General features: G+C 44.1%; 1 pseudogene across 1 annotated transcript; it reads right to left on the bottom strand.

Moving 5' to 3' along the window:
- Positions 1–1,739: 1,739 nt before the first annotated feature.
- On the bottom strand, positions 1,740–5,674 carry LOC125512440 (uncharacterized; annotated as a pseudogene). The gene is made up of 5 exons (XR_007285389.2): positions 5,350–5,674; positions 3,590–5,140; positions 3,313–3,490; positions 2,845–3,120; positions 1,740–2,708 (listed from the first exon to the last, which is right to left on the bottom strand). The product of XR_007285389.2 is annotated as an uncharacterized LOC125512440 (transcript).
- Between the last annotated feature and the right edge of the window lie 3,568 nt (positions 5,675–9,242).

The following is a 9,242-nucleotide window of genomic DNA, read 5'->3' as shown; positions in this document are numbered from 1 at the left end:
TATACTGGTGGATGTAGAGGCGCGCACGTGTCGTAGTAGAGGCGCGTACGTGTCGTAGTAGAGGCGCGCACGTAGCATGTACACGTATGTACAGCGGCCAGGGTGCAATAAAGAAAATACGGCCACGTATGTGTACATACGGGCCGGGTCTCGAACGCCTACTCGCGCATACGTACGGCCAGGGCTCATGTACATGGCTGGATCGAAACGGAGAAATAGCGTCATCGTCGTGTTCATGGGGAGGCAACGGAATGCGTCGTGTTCATGGGGAGGCAACGGAATGCGTCGTGTTCATCGGGAGGCAACAGAACGCGTGGGAGCCAACCGGCTGGGTCGGAACGGAATGCGTGGTCGTGTTCATCGAGAGGGCTTGGACGGAATAGGCGATGGAAATGAGGTCTGGCGTACCGCACAATGGAGGAAACAGACCTCCTACGTTCGGAACGGTGTCCTGTTGATCAGGAGAGGTCTGGCGTACCGCAAAACGGATGAAACGGATCTCCTACGGTCGAAACGGGGGTCCTGTTGATCGGGAGGGGTGTGGCGTATCGCAAAACGGACGAAACGGACCTCCTACGGTCGAAATGGGGGTCCTGTTGATCGGGAGGGGTGTGGCGTACCGCAAAACGGACGAAACGGACCTCCTACGGTTGAAACGGGGGTCCTGTTCATCGGCAGGGGTGTGGCGTACCGCAAAACGGGACTCCACTGGATACTGTTCATCTCCACCGTCGACCTCATCGAGCCTCCACGGGCTACCTTCGACCTCCTCCGGCCTCCACGGGCTCCTGTTCATCCAGCCTCCACCGCACGCTACTCCACCGGCTACTGTTCAACCACCCCTCCACGGGCACCCCTCCACTGTCTACTGTTCATCCAGCCCTCCACACCACGGGGTCCTGTTCAACCACCCCTCCACGGGCACCCCTCCATCGTCTACTGTTCATCCAGCCCTCCACACCACGGGGTCTTGTTCATCTAGAGGCAACGCCACCGCTCACTGTTCATCCATCCCCCCCCCCCCCCCGCGCGCAACGCTCACTGTTCATCCAATCGATCGGCTTCAGTTAGCAGCAGTAGCGAAGGAATCACTCGATCGGGTTCAGTTAACAGCCATCGATCGATCGCTCAGGTTCAGTCCCTGTTCAAGAATTCATCCGATTAACCAGTTAACTTGCCGATTAATCCCTACTCATAGGGTCCCCGAGTAGCCGATTACCCGATAAATCACCCGATTAATTCATTAAATGGCCGATTAACTTGCCGATTAGCCTATTAATCCCCTACTCACCAGCCGACCGAGCAGCTACCAGTTAACGATTTCCTCAACAATGGGTTCAGTAACGCGTAGCCTGCAGTGCAATCGCTCGGGTTCAGTTAGAGCCCAACGCCTCGCTCGGGTTCAATTAGAGCCAACGCCTCGCACACACGCGTGTACGTGTACGAGAGAAATGTGCATCGCTCGGCCCCCGACCTCCCACCGTAACCGGGAACTCCCCGAAATTTTCCTCCCCCTCGCTTCTACCATGGTTTTTTCCGTCATGGACGGCCCAAAGAATGTCATGCAGCTGCGTCTCCGGCCCGCCCAGGACGAAAAGCCCTTTTTTTGTCATGATTTTTTGTCATAGAAGTAGGAGCCCACCACATCTATGATGATACCGGGTTTTGTCACAATTATCATCATAGAAGTGTCATATGTATGACAGAAAAAAAATTCGTTCGGCCCAAAATATCACGGATGTGTCTTTTTTTTGTAGTGTATATTCATATATAAAGGAGTGGCAACGTTTACCTCATAGCGCTCCTTCATCAGATTTACTAAGCCGGCTTCAAAGTCGCGGTTGGTATACAGGCGGTTCAAGTAACCAGAGTGGAGGTCTTGGGCACTGAAATGGGCATAGCTATCCATATCTACCTTCCACTTGCCTTTATCTTCAGCAGAAATTTCTTCCTTGGCGCTGTGTTTTGATAAGACAGTGGGGTTATCCGGTGATGTGTAACCAAACCCAGTAACCACAACATCGTCAGTTTTTTCTTTGATGGGCTTAGCTGGGCTCAGCGGCTTAGAAATCACTGGTTCAACATCCATATGGTCTATGGAGGCTTCATGATCTTCTGGTGGTTGGTCATCAATGGCGGCTTCTGCAGTTGGATGAGAAGATTCTAGTTGTTGTTTCTCTAGTTCAGATGGATTGACATCATCGATCGGCTTATTCAGCTTTGCTTTCTTGTTGGGTTTGGCTTGGCCCCTGAAAATAGGAAGTATAAAGAGGTCAGTCTAGCCAAACACAATGCCAGTCTAGCCAAACATGTCATCTAAGAGTAGATACCGAATTGCCCCTATCCTACACTTTAAATCACCAAACAAGATGTTGGTTTGTCTAAAATTTTGTTTTCTGTCTCCATCCATCTGCTGCATCCAACACCCCTGGTGCGGCTTCAAATTTTCTTTTGCCTACTTGACCATGTACCCCCTCGGGTTGCAGCTTCAATTCTTGTTCTGCCTCCTTGGCCATGGGCCCCTGGTGCAGCTTCAAACCTTTTTTTGCCTCCTTGACCATGGAACCCAACTATTCTAGTGCCTCAAGCCTAATTCCATAACCCCACACAATTGTTTGGTACATGTCCAAGCAAGTCCGCTTGTCGAGCTTATCTTCATAGTGATCTACATCAGCCATCAATTTTTCTACCTCGGTCTTTGACAGCATCTAAAAGAGAATAGACAAAAAAAAGTTTGAAACTCATTACTTGCAACGAGAAATTTACATCACATGCACAACCACAAGCCGTGATACATTATTTTCGAGAAATCCGAGAAAACATTTGCTAAATATTACAATTTACCTCTTCAAGACCGCCAGTTACATTATCCTCTTCAGGATCGCCAGTTACATTTTCCTCTTCAGGATCGCCTTCAAGATCGTAACTTACATTTTCCTCTTCAGGATAACATATTAACTTAAGAGCAGTTGCAGGTTTCAGTTTGCCCCAATTCTTAGAGTCAATTCCTGATACCACCGCAAGCTTGTTACCATAATGCTACAACAATGCATCACGTGAACCCACAAGAAGATCACACTCATACACGGTAGATGCAATATCAACGATGTCTGAATTAACCTGCATAAAAGGAACACTACTTCATCTCTAGCTAACAGAAAAAACACAAAGGGCAAAGTTTGCTACGAGAATAACGTACAAATACTTGCGTTGGTGGCTTGAAGAGGGAAGCGCACAAACTATCGAAAAGAGTAACAGTACATGGCAGAGAGCAAACCATCTCAGGCACAGGAAAGGAAGTGATGAGCTCACCAAGTTGGCATCGACCTCAACGCCATGACGATCCAGGACCGATTTCATTCCTTGGCTGATCTGGAGGCGGTCCTCATTAGTCAGTTCCAATTTTTTCATCAGGCACTAACATCTTGATGAGATTCTTCAAGCCCCACATTACTTCCAGCACAGTTTCATTGAACAGGCAATGAATTCCCTAGCAAAAATAAATTAATCCAGAACAAAAATTGTGCTCAAACTGTTCACAAGAAGCATACATGGGAAGTTTACATTCTATAAGGAAGCTTACACTCACCAAACTTGCTTCAATGATGTCTTTATATTCCTGCTTTCCAACAGCAAGTTTCTGACCAGGCCAGAGCGGCCTCTTGATCATCTCAGCAAGCTCCGAACAAACACCATCACTATTAATGGTCCTGGCCTTGTCATCAAAAATTTGAAATTCTTTAAAATTAACAGTCTGATAAAGGAAAAACACAAAGACGAGCATGCATGTTAGCAGGGAAAACAAATAATCAGTCATACACCATGCCATGTCTCAATCATGACCAAACAGGATTCATGTTAGCAGGCCTCGACTGTAAAGATGTAGTCTATTTAAGTCATCGTTATCAAATTATTGCAGTCTAATTCAGAATAGGTTCATTCGCTAAGATAATGCGATGTGTGCCATTTTAAAAACATATGATAGTTGTGTCATTTGGTAGAAGGTATTTATTGCGATGCTCCTCGCAAAAATCCTATCCTTAACCGTTTACCCTTTAGTCTAACTGATATGTTAAACCCTTTTCACTCCTGATAATTATAATTATCATAATGTCTGTAACAGAAGACATATTAGTTAACGTTGTTATCCAATTTGCGGTCAAATCCCCCCTTTTTAGCTTCGTATACTGTATTTCCTATTGTGCGCTGCTCGCTCACTCAAATAATCTGTTATCCACTTTACTTGGCCAGCTATCAGGAACACTTCTTGAGGAAAAATCAAGTCAGACCTGATAGTAGAGGGAATCAAAGAAGTACTAGTTGCAAGAACTAACAGGAGGATAGAACGAACATAGAGGGGAAAGGCTGGAGGCATTGATTCTTAAGAAGAGGAACAAATAGTACTTGGAGAAGAAAACAAACAGGAGCATGAAATCTCTGATCGAGTAAGCCTGAATACTAAGTTCCTACTCTTGCTCAAAAGAGTATCAGATCCCACTCATTTTTCTGATCGGTACAAATATCACGTCAGGCCTCAATCATCCTAGCTAGCAGTTACCTGAGAATGTGTTTTTAGGACTGGTATACAACTATACATATAATTGGTCAGACAACTAATAGCCTACTCCCTCCGTCCCAAAATAAGTGTCTCTCAACTTTAGTACAACTTTGTACTAAAGTTAGTATCAAGACATTTATTTTGAGACAGAGGGAGTACTTGCAAAGAAAGAAAGAAAAGAAAACAACTAATGGCCAATATAATGTGCCTGAATTCTTTCATTTTGTCTCTTCAATTAAGAGGGGGGGCGAAACATAAATTAAAGAACATGGGAATATGATGCAAGATTGAAATAAGAGGTACCGACCATTCGTGCCCTGGGCATGTCGATGAATTCTAACCAGATATCTTGCAATTAATCCAGACAAAATTTAGAAGGATGACAAAGGAGGGCAAGGGCAGGCAAGTATATCAATTAATAAATAAATAAAATAAAGGGAAGAATAAGAAAGCAAGAGGGGGACATAGGTACCTCCAAGGCATTTGCACAAAAAAGTTTGACCCCATCATAATGCAAGACTGCAAATCCATAGGGCGTCTCAAAGAGCACCAATATTACGCCACTCTGCCCCAGCCAGCGACCTGTTGGAGAGAAAAAACAGAAGTGAATCAAACTCAGGCAAGCAGCAGGATTGTAGAGCATTCAGATTGATATATCAGCTAAAGCCCTCTGTTCGTGCTGGGGCACGGCATGGTAAGGCTAGGGTTTCGTTTCTTATTCTCAAGAAATACTCACGTATGGGTGGCATTCAGATTGAGAGAGGAGAGGAAGATGGAGGCGGGAGACTCACAAAGGTCGGCGTACGACGTCCCAGGGGAGGAGGGGGAGAAGCAGCAGAAGCAGGACGAGGGAGAGCAGGGCGACGGCGAGCCCTATTTCGCCTTGCACGTTGCCCCATCGAAACTAATTGCGGAGGGTGAAGAAGAGGCGGGACGGGATTGAATTTAAAGGGGTCTGCCCATGGATTCAGAATCGATCGCGGACGCCAGAGCGGCGATTTCCTATTTAGCGCTGGTTTCTTCCTTGTTTTTATTCTTTAGAAAATTCTTCCTTGTTGGTACGCGCCGCTCAAGCGCCTCCCGCACCGGTCCTTGTAAGTTGTAACTTTCTGCACCTCCGGTTTTGGGAACCTACTAGCGCGAGAGCTATCTTTTGCCCATATCGATTTCTATTACGAATCACCTACGAGCGGGAGACTATCGAACCGGCCATCAAGGCAGGTAGGTAGCTTGCTGCCTCTGGTGTCGCTGTAGGCTACCCTCTCCTCAAGTTCCCATCGGATTTTGTTCTTTCTTGTTTTCTCTTGTTTTCTCTTTTCTTCACCGGTTTTCTTTTGTTGTTCTCTTTTCTTCATTATCCTTTAGTTTTTTCTTATATTTTCAGTGCTTTTCTTCGGTTTTCTTTCTATATTATACTTAGTTTTTTTCTTGGTTTTCTTTGCTTTTATTTTTGTTTCTTTGTCGGTTTTTATTGGTTATCTTTTTCTAGCACATGTCTACCTTTTCTCAGTACACAGCGTACATTTTTAGCACACATGTGAAATATTTTTTGATACATGTTGGACATTTGTCAAATGCATGATGTCCATTTAAAAAGATACATGGTTTGAACACTTTTTTGTATACATGGCAACATTTTTTAAATACACGTTGAACATTTTTCAATGGAAATATTTAGAAAAAAAAAACTATGTGAGCATTTTTGTACATTGCAACCATTTTTTAACAAATTGATGGATATCTTTTGGAAACACCTGAATATTTCTTCAAAATTTCACGTACATTTTTAAAACCTATTTGTTTTCATTGTATAAACAGTTTTAAAACATCACAATTTTTTTTGCGAAATACAGGAATATTTCATTAAAATATCATGTACATTTTTTAATGGTACAAACAAATTACTTTGTATACACACTTTAAAAAAATCGAATACATTTTTTTGAAACGTCTGGACTTTTTTCATTGTCACGAACATTTTTTAAAATTTATGAATATTTCTAAATATGCTATCATAGTTTTATACCGTGTTAACATTTTCTAAATTCATGGTTTGTATTTTTTAAGTAAATTATTATTTTTGAAATATAAATAAAAGTAAAAAAGAAAATTTGAGTGACGTTAGCATGACGACCCATGTCCCTACTGCCACCATCGGCTCCTTGTAACATGCTCATGGCCGAGGCAGCCGTCTGTCTTGCTATAAGCGATATATAAATGTGCCCAGCAACTAGGAGACTTCCTGCTCAGCGCCCGCGGCGCCGCCTAGTGAAGCAAAGCTCACACAGTTGCTCGCGTGGCAGGTCACGTGCTCGCACTTGACGTCCGGTTCGCGGTCGACCAGTTGACCGTCAAACGTTGGCATTTTGGAAAAATACAAAAAAAAACATGAAATTCAAAAGAAATACTCACAAATATTCGGACCAACTCATTTCAGAAAGACAAAGTAGTGCATTTTTCAGGACAATATTCGGACCATTGGTAGTGATACAACATGATTTTTCTCACACTTCTATGTAGACAATTTGTTGCTATTTTTAGACATATTCTCGTTCTCACTAGCCTAACATAGCCCTACCAACATACATAGCTAAAGCAATGGAAATAAACCATAAAATATTGCTAAACCAACTCCAATTCGACTTCATCTTCAATGATTTGGGATCTACAACTGATCCTACAATTGCTACATTTCAAACTTGTGCATTGCTTTGGTAAGATCATGGTCTGAGACTTCTCTTCTCTCTTTCTCTGGTTCATCTCTGAGCCAAATGTTCTGTTCCCTTTGCTCCCAAACTGCATCACACAAGTCTAGGATGAGTTGCCATAGAAATGGTGGCGTCGGTTTGTCCCACCACTTAGAATATCCAACATCTCCAATCTTACAAAAAAATGAGAAAAAAATCCTAAATCAAATGACCAGAGAAGATAGAACATTGCAAGATATGGGGCGACCTACCCGAAGAGAGACACCATGAGAAATCTTACCTTCCTTCTCCTGCATTTGTTATATGTTCCATGATTGTCATCGCTCTAGCAATTCCATCGAGGGGTCTTCAATCTGCAAGTGCAATCGAGCGGCGTGTCGTAGATACGACAACTCTCTGTTGGGGATCAGTGGACCAACATTGCAGAGGGTCCGTGAAGACGCTTATGATCGGGATGAACTAGAGCTTCTTGTGTTGCGCACCACCATGGGTCGTGCTTGAGCAAACGAACACTAACCCTAGCTAGCTGGGGAAGAAGAAAGGGGAAAGAGGATTTCCTCTACACGCTCATTCTGAAGGCGCTCGAACGTTTTGCGCGTTTTCTACCCATCTTCCACACCTCGCCGGCATGAGTCATTTGCCACTTCCCAAAACCGCCGTCCAAAACCACCAAATGATGCATAGGGGGTTGCATGCTTTGTCTGGTTTATGCAGGTTTATGGGATTAACTAAGCTAAATTTGAGTCCAGGGGTGCTTTGGTCCAAATGTGAGAGCTTAGGCGGTTATATATATTTAACTCGATATGAATCAGATAGTGATCGAGGCGTTCAGATCTGTCAATAAAAACAGACCATTCACATACATTAGGAGAATTCTAAAACTATGAAGTCAAAAAAATTCCCAGTAACCAAGCAATTCTGGGTAAGATCTCGGTTTTCTTGGTTGCTATTCACTCATTTGTATATGCCTCTCCATCACATCAAAATTTCCATTGAATTCATGTTGGTACTATGCCTTGGCGACTCGTCATTGGTGAACCCACATGTCACTGAAGCAATGAAGACATCGACGTCACAAGCTAGAAATTTCTCTTCCTTTTTGAACAAGAGTTAGATTAAATTTAGCGCAAAATTTCCATGGCGTACGGACAGGGAAATAGGCATAGCATTCTAGACTTAGATCTTTGTGACTCTGAACCACTATCTAAATATTTGGCTCCGGATTTTGCTCTCAGTGGATTCACTCAAATCTTTTGGAGAGAGGGTGCTATGACAAACTTTTCAAGACCACATGGAGCAACCGACCAACCCGAAAGGCACATGGTGGCTATTTATAGCCGGAGCAATCCCGAGGGCGAAATGACCATTAAGGAGACGACGTCCAGACAATGACTGTCGGTGTCAAAACCGGCAGATCTCGGGTAGGGGGTCCCGAACTGTGCGTTTAAGGATCGAAGGTAACAGGAGGCAAGGGTCATGATGTTTACCCAGGTTGGGGCCCTCTTAATGGAGGTAATACCCTACTTCCTGCTTGATTGACTTTGATGAGTATAGGATTTACAAGAGTTGATCTACCTCGAGATCGTAATGGCTAAACCCTAGATGTCTAGCCAGTACGATTATGATTATCTCTATGGACTAAACCCTCCAGTTTATATAGACACCGGAGGGGGCTAGGGTTGTACAGATTCGGTTTACAGAGAAAGGAATCTTCATACCGAACGCCAAGCTTGCCTTCCACGCCAAGGAGAGTCCCATCTGGACACGGGGGAAGGTCCTTGATCTTGTATCTTCACGGCCCATCAGTCCGGCCCATAGCACATAGCCCAGACGTCCAAGGACCCCCTAGTCCAGGACTCCCTCAATGGCCAACCACACATATCTAACAATCGGATTTCAAACGCACCCGACAACTTTATTTGAGGAACAGGCAAATCTGACTCCTCGGTTCAAACATTTCTCTCGCAGCCCAGAAG

This window comes from Triticum urartu, chromosome 6A, assembly GCF_056163025.1.
Source record: "Triticum urartu cultivar PI428250 chromosome 6A, HENAU_Tu73, whole genome shotgun sequence".
Classification (NCBI taxonomy): Eukaryota; Viridiplantae; Streptophyta; class Magnoliopsida; order Poales; family Poaceae; genus Triticum; species Triticum urartu.
This window is presented reverse-complemented; position numbering and strand designations above follow the sequence as displayed.